Source organism: Diabrotica undecimpunctata, chromosome 7 (genome assembly GCF_040954645.1).
Source record: "Diabrotica undecimpunctata isolate CICGRU chromosome 7, icDiaUnde3, whole genome shotgun sequence".
NCBI classification, from domain to species: domain Eukaryota; kingdom Metazoa; phylum Arthropoda; class Insecta; order Coleoptera; family Chrysomelidae; genus Diabrotica; species Diabrotica undecimpunctata.
Genome location: NC_092809.1, coordinates 72,802,230 through 72,820,334, shown reverse-complemented (window position 1 = coordinate 72,820,334; position 18,105 = coordinate 72,802,230). Strand labels below are relative to the sequence as shown.

At 31.1% G+C, this 18,105-nt stretch overlaps 1 protein-coding gene across 1 annotated transcript in view; it reads left to right on the top strand.

The window, feature by feature from the left end:
• Window positions 1-18,105, top strand: part of LOC140445484 (octopamine receptor beta-2R-like) — an 853,944-nt gene that overhangs the window by 226,067 nt on the left and 609,772 nt on the right. The window contains exon 2 of the mRNA XM_072537530.1: window positions 8,862-8,886. The gene's annotated coding sequence lies outside the window, so the exon portion shown is untranslated. The remainder of the gene's footprint in view (window positions 1-8,861; window positions 8,887-18,105) is intronic.

Here is an 18,105-nt window from a genome sequence, read left to right as displayed (position 1 = left end):
CCTGGGATGACAACCAGGGAGAAACAAAACGAGGATAGTAAACGGCTGCTATTAGCTTTACACATTTTCCATAAAAAAGGACGAAGGAGGAAGATATTACAAATTCGATGAAAAATTTGGAGATAACGCTGCAAGCAGTTGTCAACGCTGACAACGCCTCAGCGAGATTGATCTAATTATCTTTCCGGCAAAACCTTCTCAGCCTCTAAATGGATGTTTATTTCAAAAGCAGTATCGAGCGGCTTTCGATCAAAGAAAAATATCAAAGGATTACGCGTCCATGGTATAAACAAACTCCAAAAATGTGTTTACATTAACTCGCCACGCAAAAAGGATTGAAAATACATTTTGGGTATTTTAACTTGTACGAAAGTAAAGAGAAATACACTGAAATTATGTTATTATATTCTTCGATACTTTAGCAAATACGAGGGGATTTTAATATATTTCAATATATATTTCAAAGAATTTGCAAATGCTACAATCCAAGCCCCTAAACCATGAACATATTTTTGATGTTTTACAGCATTTTCTAATTTTTTTCATTTGACGTTAAAAACTGTCAAAAATATTAAAGTACAAATCTGTATTGTTACCGCTTTACGGAAAGTACGTTTACGTAAAAACTATATAAACAATTTATTATTTGCTACTTTTTTTACAAAATGGCTTTAACCTAAATTAATATGAATAAAATATTAATGATGATTGGGATTGTCGATAAGATGCAGGCTTAACAAGAAGTATGCCGATGTTTTTATGAAAGGCACCCAGATCGTTAACCTATTTCACAATCTACGGTAAGCAGAATAGAGTGAAAATACAAAGAATTAGGCCATGTGGGGTAGCAGCAAAGCAAGGTAGACCAAAAATTTAGGAAAATATTTAACAAGTATGTCTTGTTGGCGGTAGTAGAAAATCCACACTATACAGTGCGAGAATTATCTACGAATTTTGGTGTTGGATAGTCGTCAGTAAAGCTCGGATTTATAGGCAACAAAAATTGAAGAAAAAGGCGCCTATATAGGCAAAGATTTTTATTAAAACAGGCAGGAATATTAACATTTAGGCAAAATATAGGCAATAAAGGAATATAACTTATTATTTATTGTACAAAGTGAATTAATGTAATATTAACTTAAGGCAGGTATCATTAACATTATAATCATAACATTAGTACAAATAAACTAGTAACTAAATAACTGTAAATAAATAATTAAACATTGTAACCATTTAAAATTTTATCATTAATAGAAACAACTAAATATTTTTCAATATTTTCGGTCTTAAAACTATGACTTCGATCACTTAAAATTAATTTGTACATTTAAAACGAACGTTTGACATCGACAGATGTAATTGGAGCATATTTCAGAGCGGATAATAAATCTGGTATAATTTGAAATTCCTCGGAAAATGCTCCATTCAAAACTTTAGCAACATTAGATAAAAACGAAAAACCTTCATTCTTGTCGAAAACATATTTCATTTTTTTTTTAAATTAATTGACCGTTACTTCCAGGTGCCGATTTAATTTTCGTCTTTAAATTATCTATTAATTTTACTGATTCACATAAATTTATCTGTTGTTTTTCCAATAAGGTAATTGTGGTAACTATTAATTTATAATTGTCATTGATATAAGCTAGTTCCTGTTTCAATTTGGGATTTTTTAAAATTTTTTTTGCTTCTCGAATGGCTTCGGAAATATCATCATCAAATTCTGACATAACTAATTCTATTTCATTGCAGTGTTCAAAGTAAAAAAAAACTAACTGCTTCGATCCAGGTTCCCCACCTTGTAATTACTGGTTTAGGGAAGACACCGGGAAGTCTTTCTTTATATATTTGCACCCTCAACGGAGCCTTTACAAAAACTTTTTTCATAAAATTTATAAAATTATTTACCAACGGAAACAGATTTCTTATTTCATCAGCAATTCTATTTACCCCGTGGGCTACACAAGTGCAAGAATTAAATTAGGATAAAAAATCTTTAAATTAACAGCAGCTTTTAACATATATGCCGCAGCATCTAAAAGCATTAAAACTATTTTATTCACTGGTATAGCGTTGGATAAAAAGAGGTTTGTTAAACTATCTTGTATAAATCGACTTATTGTTAAATTGTTTGATTTTTCCAATTCTTTATGGGCAACTAAATAAGGTTTTCTTGCAAAGTTTTCGTTCAAAATTCCAATCATTAAATTAGCTATATACCTGCCGCATACATCTGTCGTTTCATTCGCGATAATATACGAAAAATTGCCCTCTAACTCCCGCTTAATTTTTGAAATACATTCCACATGACATTTTTCTACAGTATGTTTTCTCAATGTACTCTCGTCCGGTAGGGATTTATTAAGATATTTTTCGAAAAAGCATTTAAAACTAGGGTTATTAACTTTATATAGAGGAATGTTGGATGCAATCATCATCTAGCATAAATCAAATTTAAATGCGTCTTCCTCCTTTTTTTTTGAACTGCTTAAACTATTCCGCAGAGATATTTAGGCTAACTTAGAGGAATTTAATTTTTCCAAATTACATTTATGAAGTGGGGTTCCACAATGCTGGTCAATAAAGTACTTTTTTCTACTTGAAATCTGAGAATTAAAAAAAATCATTAGAATTCTAAAACCGCTTTAGAATTTAGTTATGTTCTGGGACGAGAAAAAAAAACTACCGATTTGCCGCATGGTTTACAAAATGCTCCATCTCCTTCTAGAGAAAGTTCCGAATAAGGTGCGATCCATAGCCTTAATTTAGATGTCATCTTTTCACACAAATGTCTAAAACGTTTTAAAACGTGTTCTTTGCTTTTCGGTATACGCAACAAAACTAAACTAGGATATAGCAATTTGTGACTAAACTCTGATACAGTAACCGACTGTACAACTGATAATAAACTAATAAAGCTTAGGGATTTCCAAATAGTTAACCCTCAAGTCTCGATCAGGTACATTTTTCTAGAAATCTGTTATATAAACAAACCATTGATATTTTATTATTGACCCAAAATTTTATTATAGAATGGTTTACTAATAGAATAATATCAGGGGTAGTACCATGAAATTTTAAAAAAAGCACAAATAGGCGGAATTTACGAACAGAGGAAATAAGTGCAAAAAACAATTATAATAGGCAAAATAGGCAAAAAAGGCATTTTGCCTATAATCCGAGCTTTAGTCGTCAGTATCAAAAGTTTTTAAAAAGATAAAATACCATCCTTATAAAGTACGTTTTATCCATGAATTGGCTGAAGACGACTTTGACTGAAGAACTTAAATGAATTTTCGTCAATTATGTTCTAATTACAAATTTAACATTTTTTATAACTTCAAAATATATTTTGGATAATGCATTTTACTTGTTAAATATTACAGTTCTCATTCACACATCATTATTTTGTTCACAAAATTTCCACACACTCATACAAATCATTGTGGCCCCGCCTACGAGTGTATGCACATATTTTAGTAATTTCTTATGCGTAAAAATACCAAATTAATAGGAATTGATACTTAATTCCGATCCTGAAATTGAAGTAGAATCTGACGAGTCAGATGAATGTAAGTTAATTAATTTCTGCGTTTTAACATAATGAACATTATAATATAATATTTTAGGTAAAAGAGGATATAGCTCTGAAAGTGGAGATGAAAATATTTTACAGAATGATATAGATCAATCTACTATTGATAGTGAAAGTATATGGCCAGGCACAACAGAGTATCATTCTCATCATCGTCATTGGTTGACAATAACTTATTACAAATTAGAGTCTCCCAGACGAACAGCTACGCTTAATTTAACAGTGGCATAACTGCAATTTTTTTAAGGTTAACAATAATGCTATCTATAAAATAATGGAAAATCCATATACCACATATAAATATAAATCCATGTATTTCCAAAGTGTTTTCCAAAATATATAAGCAGAGACCGGTCTCTACTCATCCTAAGATGCTTTCATTTTTTTTTTTAAATTGTACAAGAGCCAGAAGATTTTGAGACCGAAATCGTAAAGAAAAAGACTCACTTAAAAAAAAATTATTATTTCACCAACCCGTAATGCCATGTAACAAGTCGATGAAACTATGGCAAAAATGCAAGTACAAATTCAGTCTATTCCACAATCGTTTGCATCAAGAATATGCTATTCACTATCATATTTTTAAAAAAGCTGAGTGCTGATTTCCTATCATTGCAAATATGGTGGTCAAATGAAGAAGATCTACACTTTTTAATTCTAACCTAAAACCATGTGTTTTTAATTTATTGATGTCTTCACACAATTTTAAGTGTTTAAGTTTTTAGGCGCAAAATTTCGGACCAATGCTTTTTAAATGCATTCATTTTTTTCGAATCCTCAAAAAACTAATAAATATTTTTAAAAAATTTAAACGCAGAATGAAAGACTACATTATTGCCGAGGGCCTAAAGTCCCTAAAAACTTCTATAATGTTTATTTTACTAAGTTACAGGAGAGAAAAAGAAGAGAAAATTTATTGTGATTTTTAATTTCAAATATCTTACTTAAAAAAACTTTTTGTTTATTCTAAGGGACTTTCGGCCCTCGATATTAATGTTATCTTTCATTCTGCGTTTAAATTTTTTAAAATTACCTATTAGTTTTCTCAGGATTGCAAAAAAATGAATGCATTTAAAAAGCATTGACCCGAAATTTTGCGCCTACGCTCTTATTACTTTTTAGCATTGTTTTGATGAAAAACATTATAAAAAACTATTGCATGCTTTCAATGAAATACCTATATTGTGCTTCATAATATCACTGTGGTCAAAGTTCACTAATGAGCCTTATGATAACAATAACTTATTATTACCGCATATTACGAATTTTTTTGTAAAACTAAGTTCCTACCTAATGCCGTGTCATTAACTCAAACATATTAATATTCTAATACTAACAAACAATGCACACACAAAGACTATACCGTGCTTTATAGTAATTTACTTAATTTACTCAAAGGGCATCCTCATATTGAGCCCTTTTACGATTGCTTTCATGTGTACGTGATCATAATATTGTTGTTTATTTCTTTTTGCAAATACTCTTTATGATTTTTTAGATATTTTTGAGATGCAGGTCAGAATGCAGGTTGACATCTCGTATATAAAATGGATCTACAATGTTTCTTAATACCTTGTTCTGGTGATTTCGATAGTACTTGTTTTGGGAAAGTTCACCTGGCGATTTTTCTCTAGATTCGTATTTTTGTATAAAAAATTTGGAAAGATAATAAATATATTTCTAGCCATTTATATATAAGAATACCAATTTTTTCTCTTTTTTCAGACCAAGTAGCCAACCTAGTTTTGCGGTTAAAGTGATATTTATAGTGATGAAGATTCTGGAGAACTAAATTTTAAACTTTTTTGTTAGAGAAGTTAATGACAGTTAATTAAGTTCTATTTTAATTAATATTTTAATGGGAATAAGCCACAATTTAAGTTTAAAATAAGTTTCTCGGAAATCGTTCTCCGAAGTGGAAATTGAAACGTCAATAAACTTATTTTAAAGTTAAATTGTGGCTTTTTCATATTAAAATAATAATTACTTTATTATTTAATCACTATGTTTTATTTAATCACATTTCTCTCCTGGTGCCCCATATATGTTTTTTAATTATTCTACGTAAATTTTCAAATCATCAACCGCAAAAATATTAAAAACATTGCTACCATTTTTTAGACTTACAGTAATGTTAGGTACTAATTCAACATAAAAACTATATTTATCAAAGCTAGAAAAATAATTACAAAATCAGATTAAACACACTACCTTTTTACACTATATTCATCCTCTTAGATTTAGCTTACAGTTTGTTTTCTACGTCATCTAGCTACTTAATTTTTGGTCTAATTCATATATTCTTTCCTTCTGGTATTCAGCAAATAAATTTGTTTTAACTTTACTCTCTAGATTTTCTCAGCATCGTAGTCTTTTTACATCTGCCATAGGACTTGGATCTCCATAAAGCTGGATGACTTCGGAATTGGTATTTACCAAGTACTACGAAAATTCATTGGAAAATTTAGTTTTATAACTAAATCTAATGATCAAAAAATAAACAGAATGATTTTAGTGACGTTTTAACGTTTTTTGCAAAACAATTATTAAAATTCTTTATAAAAGGTATATAATTAAAAAACCCAATCGGGCTAAATCATAAAGACAAAACGTTTTCGGAATCCATTTTCCATCATCAGTGTCTAGGTGTTCATGTTTTGAGCTTGTATTTGACCTTATAAAGGGTGATTAATTTAGAGGTACTTTTTTTCGAAGAAAAAACAATGAAAAAAATAAATTTTGTTTAAAAATATTTATTATCATATAAAAGAATCATTATTTACAATTAATTCTTAAAGATAATTTCTTTTAAATGTTGGCCATGACTACGATTAAGTTGGTTTATTCTGAAGTTCCAATTCTCGATGACTCGTTCCAGCATTTCGATTGGTATTTCACTAATAACTCGAGTAATATTGGCGTCCAATGCCTCGATCGTATCTGGTTTATTCATGTAGATTTTGGATTTTAGGTAGCCCCAAAAGAAAGAGTCTAGAGGTGACATGTCACAGGATCTAGGCGGCCAATTCACTGGTCCAAAACGTGAAATAATTTGTTCACCGAATCGTTCTAGCAATAAAGCCATGTTTTCACGGGCTGTATGGCAAGTGGCGCCAGCTTGTTGAAACCAAATGTCGCCGAGACCAGGAGCTTCAATTTCAGGTACCAAATAGTCCGTTATCATGGCACGATAACGGTCTACATTTACAGTAACATTCTGGCCGGCCTCTGTTTTAAAGAAATATGGACCAACGATTCCACCAGCCCATAAACCACACCAAACAGTTGTTTTTTCAGGGTCTAATGGCAACTCTTGTACCTCTTTGGGTTGTTCTTCACCCCAAATACGGGCATTTTATTTATTAACGTACCCATTAAGCCAAAAATGAGCCTCACCTGAAAACAAAATTTTTCTCGAAAACAGTAGATCTTCCGAAAGCTTATCGAGAGCCCATCGACTGAAACGGTGACGACTCGGAAGGTCGGTCGGCTTCAGCTCTTGCACTAATTAAATTTTGTATGCTTTTAAACCAAGATCCTTACTTAAAATACGTCAAGTTGTTGCATATGACAAGCCAAGCTGTTGAGAACGGCGACGAATCGATTCTTCATTATTTTCGAGTACACTATTTGTTACCGCCGCTATATTTAATTCAGTACGTACTAAATATGGTCTATTTGTTCGCGTGTTATCCAATAATGAAAACTAAGTTTCAAACTTACTAATCGTAAAGCGAATTGTACGTTCGGTAGGCCGATTATGTGGACCATAGATTGCTCTAAGCACACGAAACACATTCCTCACAGAGCTCCCATTTTCAAAATACAACTAAATAATTTCTAGTCGCTGTGCCGGGCTAAGTCTTTTCATCATGAAATGTCAAACAATACTAAACAGAAGCGAAATGTCAGTTCGACAGTATTCATGCACGATCTCCAATCAAATCCTCACCAAAAAAAGTACCTCTAAATGAATCACCCGTTATATTAAGATGTTAAAGTTAAAATTTATATATAAGATCAAATAATGTAAACTTAATTTTAACCTATAACGTTTAACGGGTTTTTACTCAGATATTTAGTGGCCCAAAAACATGTACACCTAAACACTGATGATGGAATATGGATTCCAAAAACGTTTTGCCTTTATGATATAGCCTGATTGGGTTTTTTAATTATATACCTTTTATAAAGGATTTCAATAAATTTTTTGTGATACATGGTATACAGCCAGCTACAGGAACTTAGTTTCCTTGTGGCTTTTTTGTAGTTCCCTTGCAACCGAGTAAGTGTATTATAATATTGAACTTTCGAGTTTAACTTTTAGGCGATGGTACTTTCGATCATTTGGTAACTTTACCTTTGCCTAGTTAATAATAAGTAGCTCATAGTGGTGATAAATTCAATGAATCCTTATTACTGTCATTATCTTCTTGAGTTAAGTCTGCATCATGTTGAATATACTCCATGAAATTTTCCGAAACATCGTTATCACTTTCTGAACTACGATTAATCTCATACTCAGAGTCATTTTCTAGAATAAGTTTTTTCAGACCCTGTTGAGTTAGTGGCATTTAATTTTGTCGACTGGCCCTGGTGTTGCCCTTTAGTTTTTATTTATATATTGTCCACTCGAAGCCATTTCAACATACAAATGGCAAACTGAACTAATGCAGACGAAGCTCAAGTTCAAACTGCATACAACATCCATATCCATCATAAATTTTAGTTAAACCTATTTTGAAAATGTGACAAAACATAAAGGCAAGAATGGTAAAATATTTTATTTATTATACCTAAATTGGATACTTGCAAATTATTTCTAAAAGATCAGTAGAGGAATAGTTAGAGAATTGGTTATTCAAATATGTTTTGTTAAAAGATACACTCAATTGAACTTAAGCTGGTGGCCAATGGCGAAATGCCACTTCTTGAAGGTTAACAATCTTTGTAATAAACCGATAATTTAGTTTGTCCATAAAATCCTTAAGACATGTAAGCTCTTACATTATTCTAGTATTTCTATAAAAGATAATAAATCTGACCTTCTGTCCCATATCCTCCTAATTTACAGCTAGGCGAACGAGACACACAAGAAAAATCGATTTTCTCATTATATTTCTTTACTTTTCGCTAAAACGTCGCTCTACCAAAAATGTCAGTAAATTTCAGAAAATGATTAAACACGTGCTACACTCACGTGACGCTTGAATACATTTTACGTTATGTATGCTGTTCGCCCTATTAATTTAATATATTTTTTCAGGGTCGCTCTGCGAGAGAAATTTTTGGTAAGTTTTAATCATTTCTCTTTACTTTTAACTTTAGAACAGCACAATTCGTTCATCTAACCTATACTCGGGTCTCGAAAACCCTTTTTTCTTTTTTTTAATAATAAATATTTTTTTTTCTGTTGTATGTAGTCAAAACAAAAAGAAACAATGTCTTATTTTAAAAATAGTTTTGTTTAGAAAAAAGCTTTTCTCGTTAGATTAAATAAACGAGAAAAAACTTGATATTACAATTAAAAACTAAAATCTTTCTTGGGGAATGGTTGCTCGAAATAGTCCATTGCCATATTTTATTGACACAAGCTCTTTTACATTACAATTTGAGACTTGTAATGCACTAGCAAGACACAGAAAACGAATATATCCATTGACTTACTTGGTGTTGGTTATTTTTTTGTAACTTTGGATGTCCTCCTGGTCGTGCTAGTACCTCTGTGGTCAAAGGATGATCTTGTTTTCCAATATGCTGGCGATATTTCTTTGTAAGGTATTGAGTTCTCTTAGTTACCTGCGCAAAATCAATTTTAAATAAAATTTGTGTTAACTCGACGGTACAAATTCAATATTCGGAAGCATTTTTTTATTTTGTCCCAAATAAAATATTTTTTTATGAAGCTGTTGAATAAATAAACGTTGCGCGATTTTTGCCATTTTTTACGATTTCCATGAGACCAATGGAATATATTACTTTTGTTGACAGTTTGCGTTGGAATTTTTATTGTTAGAGCCCAATATTGAAAACCTATAACAAAAATTTCTATTTTAAGTTTTGTCAACAAATGACAGCTGAAGTTGTGTAGTTTCCGAAAACGTACTATGGAATCGAAAAAAAGCAGTTAAATGTTTTAGATCGTTTGTAAGGTGAAAGTTTAAATTAAGTGTTTTTATGCATATTTTAAATGCCTTATATTTGTTGCAAATCTCAAAATCAAAATTTTATGCTATATGATTTGAAGATTATGATTTTGATTATTTATTGATAATCGATTATAGATCCACAAAAGTGATAAATTTTATTGATCTCATGAGAATCATCGTTGTTATAATAATCGTTCTTGTAAGAGGCAATCGTCTCACGGTCTCTCAACAGAACTTGCTCATCAACTTCGGGGTTCTGCACATCAGCGGACAGCGGGATGTCACCGTGCTGACCCGCGTTGTTGAGCCCGGGGGACGAGAGGGTGTCCGATTCACCCTGAGCTAGTGCTCTCACCGGCGAGGGTTCTCCTTTCGAAGAGGCATAGGTAACGAAAGTCTCGGTGTTAGAAGGTCCAGCGATGGGACTCGGAGACCGATTCGTACGTCGCTCTTAATCCCTGAGACTTTCGAGGAACTCCTGGTATTCTGGCTTAGCCCGAGTACGACGGATCTATTCTTTAGTATTATCAGGAAAGATTTCTATCAAATGCTTCAGAATGAACCGGCCCTCGTACCGGAATTCCTCTTGCCCCATCCTGATGAGATCCTCGTCGGTGAATCTCACCAGCCTACCGGGATTCTCGTACTTCCGATCAAAGTTTATTTATTTAACAGCTTTATTCAAACTGAATTTATTTGCAGCAAAATTAAAAAACTGTAATAAATCTGCTCTCTTTATCTTTAAAAATCTTGTTATGAGTTTATTGATAGGAAACTACGATCAAAAGGTATCGAATTTTTAGCATCGAGTTCCAACTTTTATTTAAAAAAATAATTTCGCGAGCGTATTTGACATTCAAAATCGCCGGTCATTTTAAGCGTTGTTTCTGAGGAAACGGCTCATTCTATACAAAAAACAATAACAAACATTTTTGTTCAAAATCATCTTAGTTCTTGTTTGAAACATTTTTTTCTACGAAGTACAGATTTTTGGTAAATCCATGTTTTTAGTTTATTTTTTCTTTTCCGTTTTCCTATATTATTTATGTTTTTTTGATAAGTACTGGCTCTTTGAATAGCATATGTTTTCTACATTTAAGTGATAAATTCGGATCACAGTCCGAGTTTTCTCTGAGAGGGACCATTTGTATTATTGTTAATTCGCCTTCTGATAATGTTTGATGGCATTGTTTGCAATGTGAAAAAATATGTTTTTTTAAATGTCTTAAAACCGATCCTTAGAGAAGCTACACTTCAATATATATCTGACAGTCTAAGTGATAAAGAGTATTGTCTGTCCGAATTTAATGGCGAAGAGAATGCAGACGACAATTTCCTTGAGATAAGCTCAATTTCCAGATCTTTGTCACAAACCTCGACTACTAATATCGACAGCCAGCCGAAATGTTCCATTACTCTAGTATAGCACTTAAAAAGGATGCGCCAATGTACTCTTACAAGAAAGATAAATAATTCTAGCGGAAATAAAGATTCTGATGATTTTTTGTGATAAAGAAGACGAGGATGAACAACTGTTAACATTACCTTAAGCAACAAATTCCTTAACTCCTGCCATTAAAGACGAGAAAAAGGAACAATCTCCTGCTCAATCAATGTTTTGTGTGGTCTAAGAAAAAGCTTTCAATCTCATTTTCTAATGATTTAATCTTACTGCGTCTTCAATCGTTAATGTTGATATTAATTTAAGAAAGCCAGTCGACTTCTTCATAGTTTTCTTTAGTGAGAATTTTTTGTCAAACAATTTCCAAAAAATCGAACCTTTACTCTACCCAAAAGAATTCGCATTATTTTATGGATATGGAAGAATTCAACGCTTTCTTGGGAATACTTATATTCATGGGGTTTCACAGCCTTTCAATAATAAGGTCATACTAGTCCAGCAATGAAAACTTTCATGTTGAACGTATGACTAAAGTATTTACATTAGAAAGGTTCATGGAAATCTTGAGATTTTCGCATCTAAACAAGAATAAAAATATGCCCTAACCGAAAACCCCTATGCTCTATAAGTTTGATAGGCTCTTCAAACTTAGATTACTTATAAACCACCTTTCAGAGACCTTTTAAAATACTGTTACGCCATATAGATACTTATCTTGTAATTACTATTTTTACCTACCACCTAGGGTATTACCATAAGGGTTTGAAAATTGGGGACTGAAATTACGGGGCTAGAGATAGGGTAAGCAAAACAAACCGAAACGTTTACGAACGGCTAGTCAGTGTTTTTTTGGAGAGCTAGATCGTGGATAAGTGAATGACAAGAGGACTGAATGGGGTAACTACAAAAATGAAACAAAAAGGGATGCTTACATAAATCTCCTGAAACAACTTAATACAAGAAGGTTCTTTAGCTATTTAAAATAAGGACGCCACTTAAAAGAATCTTCCTGCTGGATAAAAGAAAGGATCTTTTTTTCTACAAAATATAAAAAAGGGTTATAAACTTTTTAAAAGAAATAATACTCTTTTTTAGGGAAAAAAATTACATATTTATTGTTGTCTAACTACAAATAGTTACAAATATAACTAGTAATACAAAATAACAAAAACAAACTTACTACGTTACTATCGGTTTACAAACTCGATAAAACAAACTAGAAGTTGGAGATACTGGAGATTGGAACTGACAATTGTTAATGGGCGATATTTTGTATCAGAAAAAAATTATTACAAATGAAAAATATCTTTTTAAATGGAAATATGCACAAAGGTTAACCTTTTTTTTTAAACAAAACAACACAAGATCTCAATTATGATTAGGTATGTATCAACTGTCAAAAAATAGGGCTAACTGTCATAATATGCCAATACTAATAGCTAGGCCAGATCCTAACATTAATAATTACATATTACAATTTTTCAATTTGTCATGAAAGCAGTTATTGATGAAAAATGTCTATTTTTAATTTAAAAGTTCAACAAAAAAGTTACCTACCTGAATTTCATAAATGTTATATATTTTTTAAATTTCTGGGGTTGGAACTGTCCTGGAATTCACTGCATTACAAAAAACTGCATCTTACACTGCGAAATAGCCTGGACTGACTTGGGACAAACAAATTGAGGATGGCAGCTGGGCACTGGACGCAAACTCTGAAACTCGGCTTCTTAAAAACTCAGACACCATGCAACCATGTGGTTGCATGGTGTCTGAGTATAGTTTACATAGGAGTATAGTTTACTTTTTTTAACAAATTTGCCGGTTCCTTCAAAATACCCACGCCGCGTGTGCTCTCTATAAAATCTCTCCCAAACCTAACTTCACTTTCCATAAAACTTCACACTGCACACTCTTCACATATTACACATTTTCTTATGACAAAGGACGAAAAATAAAAAAACATTACGAATTTAAAGAAAAATTCGGACCAACGCCGAAACCAACTGCCTTTGCCAGAGGCTCCACTGAGTGTCAACTTTATAATCCTCAAAAATCATTCGCCTCCCCGCATAACGTTCCCATTAACCCAAGTAGATATTTATTTAACTCGCAATATTAAGCGGTAACGATCAAAAGAAATACCGAAAAAATACGCATCTGTAATATATAAACAAACTTTAAAATTTGTTTATTATCAATCTTGGCGACGCAAAAAAGGATTGAAATAATATTTCAGTGTTTTAACGTACAAGGTGATTTGAAATGCTACAATCTATTAACGAAAGCATGTATGCTTTCAAAGGACGTACAATGGTACGTCACTAAAACGGTATATGCAATGAAGCCAATAAAAAGAGACTTTAAAATTTGGGCATTAGCATGTGCTAAAACGGGGTAATTTTTAAATTTTCAGATATATCAAGGAAAAGCCACATAATCAACGTCCGATATGTTAAGAGAACGTGTTGATTTAGAACATACGTCGAAATGTTAAAATCGTGGTTAGTTCGTATACTTTAATAATTTTTTCACCACAATACCACTGATGCAGAAACTACTGGAAAAGAAAACTTTTGATTGTGGCACTGTTAGGCAAAAAAGAAAATATTTTCCAAAACAAATATTGTGTATTGATAGAAGGCTTTCTCAAAATCAGTTGGATTGGGTTAGTTTTTCTGTATATTAATACATAGGTGTGTATAAATGGAAAGACTGACGCGTAAAATGTGTTAGTGTTCTTAACAATCATATAATTTTCAAGAAAAAGCTCAAAAAAAAGTTTTGATAACAAAACCGGAAATAGAGATCAAATACCATGTCCACAGGAAATAGCCGATTATAATAAATACATGGGTAAGTACATTTATTTGATCAATATCATCCTAACTACTCCATCGCATGGAAATCAAAAAGTTGGTGGGTAAAAATATTTTGCTTTTTCTAGACGCAACAATAGTAAACAGCTATATTTTATATAAGAAGACTCTAAAAAAAAAATAACCCAAGTGCTAAGCCTATGACTGGATTGGAGTTCTGCAGTGAACTAGCTAATAATTTGATTAGCTCTTTTACTTTCAGAAAAAATTCTGGAGCTCTATCAAACTCAACTTTTAATGCTGGTTCACACTCACCAAAAAAACTTATAGGCGCTGTGCCCTTTATGCTTCATCTAAAACGAAAGAAACGCGCGGCAATTTGATTTCTTAAGTTTGTAACGTTGCTCTACCCAAAGACTGCTCTGCACCGTACCATAGTAAATAGAAAGTTGTTAGATAATAGATTTAAAATATTAATGTATTTAGTTTTATTTTTATTTACAAAATAACGTACTTATTTTTTCTTAATTTCTATAATTGTTTTTACCGGCCGCTATATATACCATTGCGATGTAAATACAAGTTTTTTAAAATTCACACCTTTAGCTATATTCTAACACCTTCTGACAAAGAAAAAAAAATTTAACTTTTTTTGTCGTGTTAATGATACATAATAAATTACTTTAACTATTCAAAAGTATATTTTTACAAAAAAAATAGTTCTGCACTTTAAAGGGTTAATTCCTGTTGTTTCTCCCGGCAATTTTAACTTTATATTTAATACTTACGTTAGCTTTCTATGTCATTACCCATCTAGTCATCTAGACAACGGCGCTATCAATTTCCAATTATCGTGGATTTTTAGATGATATGTTTTTGTTGTATCATCAAAGTCATAAAACCTCCACAAAACGAAAAATATATTTATTCAAATAACAATTATTGAAATCATGTTTAATATATTCTAGTCTATTAAATTATATCGAAGCTGTGCTAATATACGAGTACAGGGTGAATATTAATTTTACAATAAAGTTGTACGAAAATGAATTTGTCAGCCCCTGATATACCATTGTTTCCATTATAGTATGTCAGCTTAATAGTTGGGTTACCAATAGTGAATTAATAATGCATCCAGTTACAGCCTCATTCAGAATACGCTTGTAATGCTTCTTGTAGAGAAGATTATAGCGGCGTCAGATTGCTAGCAGCGTGTGCCAAATTTTATGCTTTATAAACCCACAAATAAAGCAGTTGAGACATAAATTTCAACGAACACTAAATTGAAGTATAGTTTCTGAATAATCTGGAATCTTTATTGTAGTGCATTGGAAATTTTAAGAAAAATTGAGCCCAATTCAAATTACAAAAATATTTATTTGATATTTCTTTTAAAAAAGTATTAAATAATTATATTCTTCTGAGTAATTTTTTTTGAAGAAAAATTCATCATTTAAACAAAAATCTAAATTTTTAACAATCTTCTTTCAACGGAAGCCTTTTTTACCTTCATACAAAAAATAAAACTTAAAAAACATTTTTGTTTGAAACAACTGATCCTTTTTTGAACTATTTTTTTAAAATGTCTGTTATAAAACGGTGCTCCAGGATTCTGGAACCTTGTACCAGTTGATACAGATCAAGAGGATAGGTTATATATGGTTTACGAATTACTTCATAATCTCCGACTCCAACTGAAAATATGGATTTATGTTAAAAATATCAGTTTAAAATAATGGAGTCATATTTTAAACATTGGTTTTATAGCAAAAATCACTAAAAATCACTATTTTTTGTTTTCTTAATACTTTTTTCATAACTAGAGGTTTTTTTGTAAGGCTGCACATAATTTTCGCAATTACCTACACCCTCCTCTATCTTTTTTCCTTTGTAAGGATGTAGTAGCGTCAAAAACTTGGCGCATAATATGTTCACTATATACATACATATATATATATATATATATATATATATATATATATATATATATATTATATATATATATATATATATTATATGTATATATATATATTATATATATATATATATAAATATATATAATATATATATAATATATATATATATATATAATATATATATATATATATATATATATATATATATATATATATATATATATATATATATATATATAACAAAAAGGTAAATGCGAGTTGATAGTAAAAAAAGATATCGGCATAGTTCGCAACAAAGGAAAAAAAATATAATAAAATATGTGTATAAGATGGAAGGCACTCGTATATACGTATTTCTGACTATTGGTCGTCTTCAGTACGGTGCAACCAAGTTAGAAAAGGAGCATATTAACTTGGGAAAGGATCACTACCGGAGTAAAAAAATGAAAACTCAGAGTCTTCTAACATTATTGCCACAAATTGGTCGCATTGCTCCTGTAGTGATCCTTTCCCAAGATAATATGCTTCTTTTCTACCTTGCCTGCACCGTACTGAAGACGACCAATACTCAGAAATACGGTTGCCTTCCGTCTACGGTTTATACGGTTGCCTTCCATCTTATACACATATTTTATTATATTTTATTTTTCCTTTGTTGCGAGCTATGCCGATATCTTTTACCTTTATTATAAATATTAAAGAGAATAGGGGATATTATGGATCTTTGTCAAACTCGGAATTTTAATTTGAAGTTTTTCGAAACCTCGTTATTAACTCTTACATTAGCAGTATTATTTACATATAGTTTTAGTAATAAATAGATAAGATGTTGGATGCTGGCGGACCCATTTCTTTAAGTATATGCCACATTTTATCCTATTTACGGTATCGAAGGCCTTAGAATAGTTAACAAAGCATAAATATGTTTCTAAGTTAAACTCTGGAGATTTTTCGATAATTTGCATAGATTGCCTGGTCGTCCACAATCATCTTCCCGGATAGCCAGATTGCATAGCTCAGAATTTTCTTGCTTATCAAGAAAGATTAAGTCACAATTGCCAAGCGACAAATAAAGTTTGTATCGATTTGTAGTAGACAATAGACATTGGATATATGTCTTTGAAGTAGATACGGGGACTAAATATAGGGAATATATAGGTAGTAAATGCGAATATAACTAAAATAAATTAAAATTTGGTTTGAAGTTTTAAGAATAAACATAATATTTAGTTAATAGAAGAGTTGAGCGTCAACTATTTTACAGTGTAAATATCTTTTATTTCAACTTCTACATATTGTATGTAACAAGCGTGTATGAACCCTCTAATATAATATTACTGATTTAACTTTGATTTACCTGTAAATCTCTAGCATTATTTTACAGGCTGATTAAAAAAGTTCTAATTAGGTATTATGTTTTTCTGTATTTCGATTAAAAGTTGCTAGAAATTTACACGTTTTCTACAAAATAACAAATAAATATTCAAGCTAAGCTTGTCGAGTTAAGCTACCAAAAGTACCTCAACTAAATCAAATATTTAACTTGTAATTGACTGGTTTCAATAGAAATTCGTACACTACGCCAGTATTTACACAGTTCTAGCCAGAACTGTAGCGAAAATAATAAGTTTATCAATACACACCAGCAAAATGAGCAAACATAAACTTCCACCTAAACTAATTAACAACTTTGGCGTCGCAACTAAGATATTCGTGTTGCCCGGGATTTCAATTTTAATACCACAAATTTTACACATCATAAATTTTAAATCCTTTGGTGTAACATTCACGTCAGTAACTAAAATAAATTTTGGACATATTTTGCAGAAAGTTTTCATTAGCAAAATATCGTCGGCGAGGGTGTTGTTGGTTTGTTTGGTTATGAATATTTCCAATATATCCTACAAAAGATACGTAGAGTATATCAATAATTTGTCACAAAAGCAACAACAGGCATTTAAGTTTATGTAAGTAGTTTCAAATAATTGAGGCATACGTTATAAATCCACTGATCAGTTTTAAAACGTTATACACCGTTCTTTACAATTTCTCTGTACTCTGTCTATCCATTGTTTTTGTTTTAAATCTCTCTAGTATTTTGACTTAATTCTTTTATACGGCTTTTTTGTGGTAGTGAAAAGTCATTAGGTTTTTATATTAACTTTAAGTTTTACAAACATTTATGAATGAAGTTCATCTTATATTCTTTTTTATACATAATCCC